We start from the raw sequence: 11,914 nt of genomic DNA, 5'->3' as shown, positions 1-11,914 counted from the left end.
TTTTGCTTTGATGATGCCTTTATTATCAATAAAATTGCTCTCAGTTAGGAAAGTGCATGTGTCATGGCAAGCGGATCAAGATATAAAACTATTACTTCTGAACAAAATCCACTACAGGTTTGCAACCAGTTGCTTTCCATTTACCCGAAGACAGCCCTCTTGTTTTCAGAGGAGATTAAAAGCTCCCAGAAGGATGGGACTAACATTACAAAGAGCATTTCTAAAGTGATCTTCAAAAGTAGCAACTGAAGCTCAGGGCTATGCCCAAAGGGGCAGCAAGGGGCAGTTTGTGATTTTTTTATCAAGCAGTAAAAAATGCAAAAATAAAGATATAATTTAATTCCATTAAGGAAAAGATCATACCTAATACACGAAGTCACAGGTATGATTCACAGTTCAGTTATGTTAGGTCCTTAACCACCCCACATATAGTTATGTAAGTGTGGCTGGTAGAATTGCTGGACAACACTCATTTCTTTCTTCCTGTAAGTGCCAGATAAAGCAGAAATAATTCTGAAAATCTGACCCCTTTTCCTACAAGATTAGAGAAGGAAATTCATTCATTAGCATTTCATTTCAAAAGCACATTTCCAAAGTCTTTGTTCCCAATTTGTTAATGCTAATAAGTTACTTTCCTATGTAAGCAGAGGAAAAAAGGTGAAATCCTACAAAATTAAGGAACACTCATTTGAATGGAAGGAAAATTAATCACATCAGTGAAGAACACAGCACTGAAAGAATAATGGATATCTCCCAACTCTCACCTGTCACACAATTCAACAAGAAACGAACAATTTTAAAGTACTGGACTTCTTGCATCTTACAATTATTTGCTAGAAGTGCAGTACATGTCAGACGGTTTGTGTGCTATCAAGGCTGCAATGTGTTATTAAATACCTGCTCTTAGAGATTTAAGATGAAATATTAATTCTCTTATTCACAGCTTCTCCAAATAAATAGCACTCAACATGCAACACACACGCCTCATGAGCTGGTCTTCACTGATGAGGAATTAACAAGACAACACAAAGTAAATCAGTTTATGGTGATACTTCACAGACACAGTTTAATCTCTGCTGCAGTTAACATTCATTGCAACTGCAACTAAATCCAGCTAATGGAATAAGATGCTTGTAGAAATGCTCAGTGGTAGATCACCATTCCCAATATGGTCAACCTGGGTTTTGAAGGTCTTGGACCTAGTTTCTTGAGCAGTCTGAAACTGGTGAAAATGACTGATCAAATGGGCTCCACACATTCAGCTCCTTCCTGTTCCAGCAACATCACCTAGCAGGGGAAAAGGAGCTTAAAGCTATGTAGGGAAACTGTAGCTTAAAAGTCAGAATGGTAGTCTGAGAGCTGCAGCCCGCTCCTTCACGTCTAATTGTGAACCACAGCTGAGCTATTATTACTAAAAGAAAAAATACTCTTTGAAGATGCCAGGTAAAGTTGAGTTCTCATGTTTTTTGGACGGAGCACATTTTTGACAGAACTGCAGTACGCTGCAGATCAAATCAAAGTCTCAGTCAGTGGCACAGGAAAACATGGGATCCCAGATACCACAGTGCTGGTTTTAAAGAGATCAACCAAAGTTTGCTGTGGGTGGAAACTCCCACTCCAGCTGCACAGCGCAGGATGCAGGAAACAGTGTTTCTCAGCACCCTTGTGAAGAGGACTTTATTTGTAAGTATCAGACAGAAACAATGACTTGTCAACTCAGCCACTGAAGTATGCCAAAACTGTTACTCTTGCACACAACCCAGGAAGTCAGTTCTCCTTTGGACATCAAACATGAGTTCTCTCGGACATTGCCAGAAGAGCCTTATAGAAAGTAAAGCTGATCACTTCTGGATATCAGGTTTCATTTCACTTTCATTTAACATTGGACATTCATTAACAAACAGAAGCTCTCATTTGATAACCTGGGAGATCAGATTAGAAAGCAAATGAGATGAAGTGAATCCCAAAGAGAGCAAAGTGTCAGCATGCTCTCCCTTTGCTGCTTGCAACATGATGAAATTCAAATTGGCAAGCATTGCCACCAATATATTTTGAACAACTATTAAACACAGAGGCTATAATCTTTTAATTAGTTTCCTCACAGAAAAATGGAGCAAGCACTGTTTAGCACCACTCTGTATCTAGCAGATGGGTTTAACATTCAAGATAATGGGAAAAAAATTAATTTTCACTGTGCCTACCCACTGTACACAAGACTCAATCCTGAAGCTGCTATCTATCCTATTATAAGGTGCAAGATTACATTTTAATGAAAACATGTGCCATCTCGGCAAATGATGTTCTCATTTCTATTCCAGCCACTCTCAGATGCTGTGTCAAGACAAGAGGCCAAGTGCACACACACATGCTATGCCCTGGTGCATGACAAGAGTTGTAAATCTACTTTAAAAAGCATCTGGTAAAAGCCTGCCCAAAAGGCAACTCCTCTTGTGATTGAAAGCCTGCCTCCTTCCTGGCTGGGTGAGGTTCTTCCAACCCTTGAGCATGGCAGGACATGATCTCCATGCCAGGCAAGTGGCTTTGCACATTGTCTCATTTTCCCTCTGACCCAAGTCAGTTCCAGAATATTTTCCTGGAACAAAAATGTAGAAGGGTTTTAAGCAGATTCAGATATAAGCAGATTCAGATAACCCATCACCAACTCACTTCCTCTATCATGCCAGCTTCTGTGAACAAACAAAACTTGTAACACCATAGTGGCTCCTCAATTATCACAAGAAGAATTGAACCCTAAATGTCTGAAATGGAACCACTTCTTCAAGCTCTGCTAAGTCAAACACTACTTTTATTTCAGTCTAAACATGAAACAAATCTGTTTAATTGTAAAGAGTACATCATTAGAACTGTGCTCAAACATTCTAAAAATTATTTAAATCCACAAAAAATACAATCAATGTTTATTAGTCAAATTTGTTCCTGTAAATGAATATCAGTATTTTGAATACACCAATCATATGAAAAATCTCCTCATGCACATAAATAAGCCCTATCAATTAAGGTCAATGGGACTAAGCAAAGAGAGATCAATGTGTACCAAGTGTGGAGCTGGTTTCACGTGCAGTGTCAAGATGGTCTGATTATCAACAGGGAGCACAGGAAGCGACACTCCCAGCTAAGAATTTTATTTATAAAAGAGCTCACAAACAAAATGTGAAGCACAGCAAGGTTTAATACAAAAAAAGAGGTAAGCCTGAACCATACCCAAGAAATGCTGACTCGTTTTTCACTAAATGTCAGCCTATTCTGCCTTAAAATACACCTCTGAACACCTTGCAGATAGCAATTCATCTCATTAAGTTCTTCCCTTAAATCTCAGGGAAGAAAAATGTTGTTCAGAATTGACAATCATTCATAAATGCTCAAATGCAAAGGAAAAATCAGTCCTAAAGAGAAGCGCAATAATTCTTTTTATCTTTACAACAGTTTCATCCTAACTTAACTCTCCAGGAATTACTCTCAGCTGACATCAGCATAATAACAGAACCATAGTACATTAAAAGAGATTAATACAAATGCACAACAAATATGTTGACTGTTCAAAAAACCCTGATGTGTGGAAGTGGCATAATTGGTATAAATCAGAAGGTCTGGCTTTGAGGTCAGAAGTTTGGGTTTGGTAAAGACATACATATAATGTGTGTATCTGTGTATGCTACATGCTTGAAGACTGATAGGATGGCCAGAGTGAGGCGTCTAAACTTCAGACATTTAATTCAAAGAGTTGGATTGACAAACTTCACATTAGGAAGCCTTTAACTGTCTTGCCTTTCTCTCACACTCGCTCCTGAGAGTGGAGAGAGGCGAGTTTGCTGCAAGACCACAATGATTTTATGCAGAAATATTAACAAAAAGGAACAACTCACACTTTACTAAAAATGTGCTATTGTGTAAAGTGGAGTTTGGCTGACGGAAATTACTCAGCTCAGATGTTTGAAAACTGTGCCTGGTAAAATCAGCTGTGACAGGGGGAAGGAGGTTGTGCTCATTTTAAACTTTGATTTGGGAAATGCTTCAAACCCACCTGGGCTTGTGATCGTGCTACTGCATGTGTCCATCAAGGGTCCCGCAGAAGTTGTCAGTCATTCAACTCCAGTTTGTGTCAAATTTAAAGGGCTTCCAGGTGGATTTCACTGCTCATGTTTCACACTTGATTCATTACATGACTGAAAGGCCAAGCCAAATCGAGCTCTTTCATTAGTGTCAGAGGAGGCAGCAGTTTGCCATGGTGTAGTACTGGACTGAAAGGAGCACACACTGCCCAATGTGTCCTCAGGTTCCAGTTTCTGAGAATCACCTGGAAGTAGCTGCTTCATGTAAAACACTGACAGAGCTAAAGCCATGCCAGCACTACTGCCCACACCTCTCACTGCTGAACAAACATGCAGTGGCTGTTCTTCCACCAGAGCCTGCCAGCTACACTACACCAGTCTTAGGTGTGATTCACTGAATGGGCACCCTCACCATCCACATGCTGTGTCTGTATCAGCATTTATATACCAGGCAGGGAACACAAACAACTAGAGAATTGTTTTTCTCCCCCTCCCCAGCAGGTAACACCTTGCTGCATTTCATTCGAGCTCTCCTGGGCAAATGCATGTTACTGACAACTGCAACCAGTGAACAATAAATATTAATAAAACATTTAATTGGAATCTTATTGAACAGCACTTTCAACAGTACAGCTGGCAGGAGCCCCCTTGAACAAATGCTGTCTGCTTGCCAAGAACAACATAGGTAGAATCATAATTAGTCAGCCGAGGCTAAGGACCACAGATGTGTAAACATCACTGCTGAAGCCTGAGCTTTTCAAAGCATGCATTTAATAGACAGAAATAATTTGGGAATTCTGCCTAAATTTCTCTTCCCTGGCCTTGCCATTTTTGAGCAGTTGCTGGTTATTTCTTAGCGTGTACACTACAGGCTAACAGACTCAGAGCTCCTGAGCTAAAGCAGTACCCTGGGAAAACATTCCCTCCAGCCTCTACATCCCAGGTTATGTCACCTATGGTTGTCAGAAATACAGTTCTTTAAGACCGGTAATGGATAAAAGGATTCATAAATATTGGTTAACTATCATTTCCCTTCACTTAGTTTGACAGTGCTGGGTCTCTGCTGCCTCAGTTTTCCTCCAAAGCACTGCTATAGGAAAATATACACCCTCTTCCACCATGCCCTGATCCTTTTCATAAATAGCTATTTGCCAAAGTCTAGTAACGTCAATGGACAAAGGCATTTGCCCAGAAATCATGTTTGCTTGGGAGCCTCAGACCATATTGCAGAATTCTGTATGGCTGTTTTACACTGGCTGCACAGCATCAGGTGCCTCCAGGAATACTTGGTTTATGGGTGGAATTACAGCCTTTGTAAAAGCCACGTGTGGGATGTAACAACCTTCCCACTGGCGTTAAATACATACCTCTATTCTGAGCTGGTTTTGTTCTAGGCATTCATAATTTCCCATATAATCCTTTATTAAGATTCACTGAAAAAAGAAACCAGACACTTTTTAGCGTGCACTTAAAATTGACAATCTTTGCTGTAAATTCATCTGTGTATTTTCCCCCTTGAAAAGCTGGCACTGAGATGCTGGTTGGCATAAGAACTCTTTGGACGATTTCCTCAGCTCACTGATGTGGAAATGTGAAGGATGTGCTCCCTCAGCAGCCGGAAGACTTTATACACGACAAGAAAGATGGCTTTCTATTGAACAGTCATTGGTGAAGGTGAACCATAATTTGTGATACAGGAAAAGAACATTCATTTGGATAAATGAATGCCTTCACTTTGAAATTAATATAATTTTGCAACCTGAAATCTTCTCTTCCAACTGACAGCCACTGCAGTTTTGAAGTGAACAAATTCTCATTTATTATTGGGAGCACGTAAAATAATTTTCCAAATATGTTTATTCCTCCACAAGTTTGTGCCTAATAATTTACCTAAGCCTCAGACAACAACTTATTTCAATTGTACAGTCAGAGATGAGAAATTAGGCCATATGACTTAGGGGGGGGAAAAAAAAAAATCACAGTGAGTATTAAGCAACAGAACTTTAAGGCCATCGTTCTGCACAAGATTTGAAAGTGTCAGAAAAGCTGCTCAGGCACATTCTAGGGGAATGAGCTGGCAAGTAAGAAGGTACCAGGAATAAGCCAAGCTTCCCAAGAAGCCGGTACCACCGATTTCTTCATTAGGAATGCCCAGAGCACATCTCTGTCTGCTCCGTTAACGCCACCTGCTGGTAAACCGGAAGAGCATATTCTCCGTGTTGGCTCCTTGGAGGACTTACTGACCTGGGGGGGGACAATACTGAGTATCAACGGGGAACAAGTACCAAGAACATCATATCTGGGAGAGAAAAAGACTTAATGAGCAACGCGTATGGAGACCCTAAGGATCACTAACCCATCCACGTATCCTCATGAAAGTGAACGGCTGAATGAAGATCTACTTAATCCTTCATACCTGTGTGGAACACTCTCATCAAGCTCCAGGACTGCTGGAAAGTTCAGCTGAGTGACAGTGCATTTTCAAATCAATCCACCTAACCAGGGAGTTCCAGCTAAGGAATGCTGACACCAAGATACCCAGAACAGGAGTAATTCTGGCATATTGGAACTGGCCTGACAGATCATTTTCTGCAAAACGAAACATCAGTGAAAAAACAGAAGTACAAAGTTTCTGAAACCAAGAAAAAAGCTCAACCTAGAAAGTTAAAATGAAAATATCCTGACCTCTGCCCAAAGTCTTACTATGTCAAAGTTACCACTGTTAAGGCATAAAATCACAGCAAGGTCTTTAGGTCTTTTTCAAGAGTATCAAAATATTTTGCCCAATTATACAAATTTGAGACAACTGACAGAAACAGAACACATCAAAACATGTTATATAGGACATGACAATTGAACTCCTCACATCCTAACACATCACTGCAACAAAGCTACTGTGTTTATGTGCATTAACACAACACTATTGTGTCTATCATGAGACCAGACTGCAATTTAAATAATGTCTCCCTGGAAATACAAGTGGGCTGGTGATGTTTACAGAAAAGATTGAGTTCTACCATCTATACTGAGCCACAGTCCTGACAAAATAAATTCACAACAAGGATAACACCCCAAGATAGCTCCCTCCTGATCCTACTAAAGCAGCCATTATGCATGGTCTTGGCTTTTGCTCTTTTTAATATCCCACTGGCTTACTCCTTCAATATATTCCTATTTTGGATGACTTCCAAGATCTGCCCAATTCTTCTTTACCAGACCTTTATTATCATAATTTCCTCTAATACTTCTTCATCATCCTGGCTCTAGTTTCTTCAGTTCTCTTCATATATATCACTCAAGACTTTACCCTCTCCTTCTGGGCTAAAATGGTTGCACTAGTGCTTACGGAAAGGCAATCTTTAGAGACAATGATGTCCTTAGGCCAGTGTAGAGCACATTACAGGTGACCAAAGATCTCCGATGTACAAAGCGAGCTCTTTGTATGTGGAGAAAAATCAAGTCCAGGCAGCAAAGTAGCAGTTGATTTAGATCTCTCTGCACTTTTCAAAGCGAAGTCAAAAATGTAAGAATTTGTTCCCAATCGATTACCTGATTGACTGACAATGCTGAAACACCATCTGCATTCAATATTAGGTTGGGGACTTCCCATCACCAGCACTGTTGTTTTAACATCACACTTGAATGCATTTACACATTTGCCATGGAGGCTGACAGAGCCGTTCCACCATCAGCATAACTCGACAAGTATTTGAATAACACTCACTTTAACTGATTAAGAACAAAACCTTTACAAGATCATGTAAACACTCTGAAGCTTGCTCTATGTTCATCATTTATGTTTTCCCTAGCTTGCACCAGACCACCGTCTCTTACACATCACTTTCTGGCCATCACAGTTGCTGCACCACAGCTGTACAATCACAGAGAATGCCCCTCTCCTAAACCAATCTCAAGAGATTTTTAAAGCATGGAAAAGATGATTTTGTGAGATTGGCATTTTGTAACTCAAAGGAATTGAGGCAGGTTTTTAAGCAGTAATTTAAAAATCCCCTAAAAAATACAGTCAAATGAAAAGTGACATAACATAGTAAAATACAAACTACAATGACTGGAAGTATATGGGAAATACCATGCATTCAAAACGCTATCTGTTCCTTCTGATATCTGTATTTTCTATGAAATACCATTCAGTGGCCCTCTAAGCAGAGGCAGTACCTTTCTATCAAGCTCAAATGAGTAATGCTTTGCACTTGCAGGGTATGCATCAGCACTCTGCAGACTGGCAATATTAGCTTTGTTATTTATGAGCAACTTTTTCTATGCAGCTAACATTACTAGGGAAATTCAAAGATTTAAAGAGAGTTTGGTTTAGAGACAGGCATTTTCTCAGTGGATCTCAATCCCCTTTTCACAAAGAATTCCTCCACAGTTCCTCACTGGCTCAAAGTCAGGCGTGAAAAGTGAGGTTGGAGAACATTGAAGCATGGCATAGCCCATAGCATGGTGATGATCACTGACCTGCCTGGCTTTTGATGGCTGCATTACATTTCTGTCTCTGAGCACAACACTAACCCTCAGCACATACCTGCAATGCCTATACCTGATGAAAGTCAATAGAGGGCTATTTCCTACCACAAGTCAATAGACCTGACATGGATTCCCCACACACTGAAAGACATTTTTGTATGTACTTGGTAGTTTTATGTATCTTTATCCACTGACTTGTGAGCCGTCTATATATTTATTTTCTCTTTGCAGAGCTATCTCTGTTATACAAATATGGATGCACTACTGCATAAGAATCTCAAGCTAATGCTTACTGAGAAAATACTACACATACTACGGAAGAGCAGGATACTTATAGCCCCAGATCAGTATATGCCACTCCATGCCAACCTCTTCTTGCTTTACTAGAGTCAGAACACTCTGCTGGCACCACTGAGTATCAGGAGGTGCTCGGGCAGGGTTAGCTTACCAGGATAAATAGGCAGATGCAAAAAGCTGAGGTTGTTTGTGCAAAAGTTGTGATTTTCTCTGTGTATAAGAAGCTTCTCGGGACTTTTTGAAGCTTTCAGGAGCAGCAGGGGTCCTGCTGATGGTTCATTTCCATCTTATTGATTTGTTGATTTTAATGTTCTTCTCTAGAAGAGCTCTGATGACAACAGCAACAGGATCAGACACATGCTCTTCAACTAATGGAGCTATGCTGACTGATGCATGTTGAGAATCAAATAATTAAAGTTAACTGGACTGACATCATCCCAATTCTGATTATCATTTGCTCATGATCATGACCAGCTACTAAACATACTCAATTAAAGTTGCTCAACCTGCTGTGTTGGATGAACTCTCCCAGTTTCTCTGAGTGCATTTTTGACTGAAGAACCTGCTTGTCTTCTTTCACCTCTCTCTGAAGCAGCAAGAGGGAAAAAGGACATGTTACAGTTTTAAACTCACTCTGTCATGGAAATAAGGGAAGCAGAGTTTGTGTTTTCCCTGCACAAATCAGCTTCTTCTGTACACAAACACCACTAATTACCATCTCTTCATGTCTGAATATCAGAAAAATTACCTATATTTAGCAGAATCAGTATAACATTAGGAGTAGGATAAGGCTTTGGAGCAAGATACAATGAACATCTTGTTGAAGTGAATCCAGCATTTCTCAAAGCTTAATGCTATCAAACCATTTCCTTATAGAGAGAAGAAATGAATTTGATTAAAATTTCTGCCATCCTTTCAATCTTATAGGTTCTCAGCAGAAATCTTTTAGAGGACAACATGAAAGACTTGTGTTCTGTGCATGTTATTCCTCCAGCAGATACTACTTTTCTACATATACTACACCATGCTCAAGCAGATGATGACACAATCTCTCATCTTCATTGTGTTGTATCCCTCCTTCCCACCGCTGTTCTTCTAGTGTCACCAAAAATACAGAGGGAAGGGCAGAGTGGAAGGTGAAGATGACCTGTGAAATGAAGAGATACCATGAGACTAGTGGGAGAGCAAGCCACTGACTAAATATGAGACTCCCAAAAGAAGAAAACCTGAAAATGCTAAATAGGACAGGCCACATCTTCATGAAAGGAGATACATATAAGCACAAAGAACAGAAGAATAAAGAACTGATTTTGTAAGAGGGGAGAAGCTTTACTGCTGACTACTCCTGCATCCAGTCCTAAATACGCAGCCACATCATACCTAAGACACCTCACACACAGAAGATCAACTATCAGTACAAGTCTCCCCAGCCCATTTCCAATAAAAGCCTTTGGATTCCACTATGGAATCATTTGGGCTTGATTTACAAAGCCTCTACTTTGGAGAAGCAGCTTTACTGAATCCCAGAAGAGTGCCAGACAGTTGAGAACATTCCAGGTAAACCTAAATTGAAAACTATCAATATGATATAAAACCAGTTTCCTGAAATTCTTCCGATTATGAAGTTTCCATTAAGACTGGGCAGTATGCACTGTGGATATGCTACACCAGGCTGTGCTGGGTTATTTTTCCAAGTACATCAGTTACCACGTTGCCAGGAAAAAGACCAAGTGCAGATGAGAGATTAGGACATCCCATGATGCCACTCATCTCGTCTCATGCCATGACAGGTAAAATATAAATTTCAGGAGTGGGAGAACAGCCTCATTCACATTCTAGGAGACACCAACAAGCAAGTTTTAGTTAGAAGTACTGTAATTATCCACTTTTGAACAGATCATTATCCATGTTTCTAATTAAAGATAGGTAACTGTACAGAACTCTGTAATTATGTGTGATTACCTTTGCATCAAAGTAAGACATGGCCCCCACTTTGTTTGCGTTGCACAGACACATAGGTTCAGAGAACACAAAAAACTTTTCTTCTCTAGCTAGCTACACCAAAAGCAGAGGTACAGACCTACTGACAGATCTGCAAAACACATTGCACTCAGGGAACTAGCACACATACGTTCATTTGGGTGATACAAAGAGTTATCTACAAGGAGAGTTTGCCAGGCTGGTCACCATCAAGCATTCTCTTGTAAAAAGAACTATAGACTTTACGAAGTCCGCCAGATACATAATTGAAGTTTCAACTGCATGGGCCAAGCCTACTTCAACAAATTTACTGGCCATCACTTCGAGGAATAGAGCCTCTGGGAACTGGCAGTGCAGGCATCTCGTCTTAACCCCCTTCACAGTATTTTCCACAGTCTCAAGCCAGTCTGCTTTCTGTGACAAACCCTTCACCAGACACCCTTTAGCTTAGCCAAGTGGCCCACCATGGCCCAGGCAGAGAAATCCCAAGCAATAACTTTCCTAAACGATCCCAAATTTCAGGGGCATAAGTGAAAGCAGCTATGCCAGGGAATGATATGTGCAACCATCAATACAAGACTTAGGCAGGGAATTACTGATGAGAACTGGAGCTGCCCTTTCCAATCCACAATTTGTTCTTCATTCTCTGACTACCCTGTCCTCACGGCTAATCACTTTGGTGGTTTTATACCCAGAATGAACCTGCCCTTGTGTGCTTATGGTTGTTCCTTCAGTTTCTACGTAATTTTTCTCCTTGCTTTAGCACAGAGATGGGAAAAGACAATGACTGCTTCAAGACAGCCACAGACCAAGGTAATAGTGAGCACTGATGAAGGAATGTGGATGGGAGGTGTTACCGTGGCAACAGGGGGACAGAGAGCTTTCCAGCTTTGGGAGAGGACAAGAATTTTTCACCACACTCAGAACATCCAGCTTTGGTTCTCCTCTGAGCAGCCCTTGTGACTTTGGGACAGGGAATAAGAGCTAAAACAACACTTGGCCCCAGGGAACTGTTACATTATGGCAAAGGGTAAACGAAAAAGAACAACTGAGCAAATAACGAAGAAATTCAAACTGGT

This window comes from Nestor notabilis, unplaced genomic scaffold, assembly GCF_000696875.1.
Source record: "Nestor notabilis isolate BGI_N333 unplaced genomic scaffold, ASM69687v1 scaffold11496, whole genome shotgun sequence".
NCBI lineage: Eukaryota > Metazoa > Chordata > Aves > Psittaciformes > Psittacidae > Nestor > Nestor notabilis.
This window is presented reverse-complemented; position numbering follows the sequence as displayed.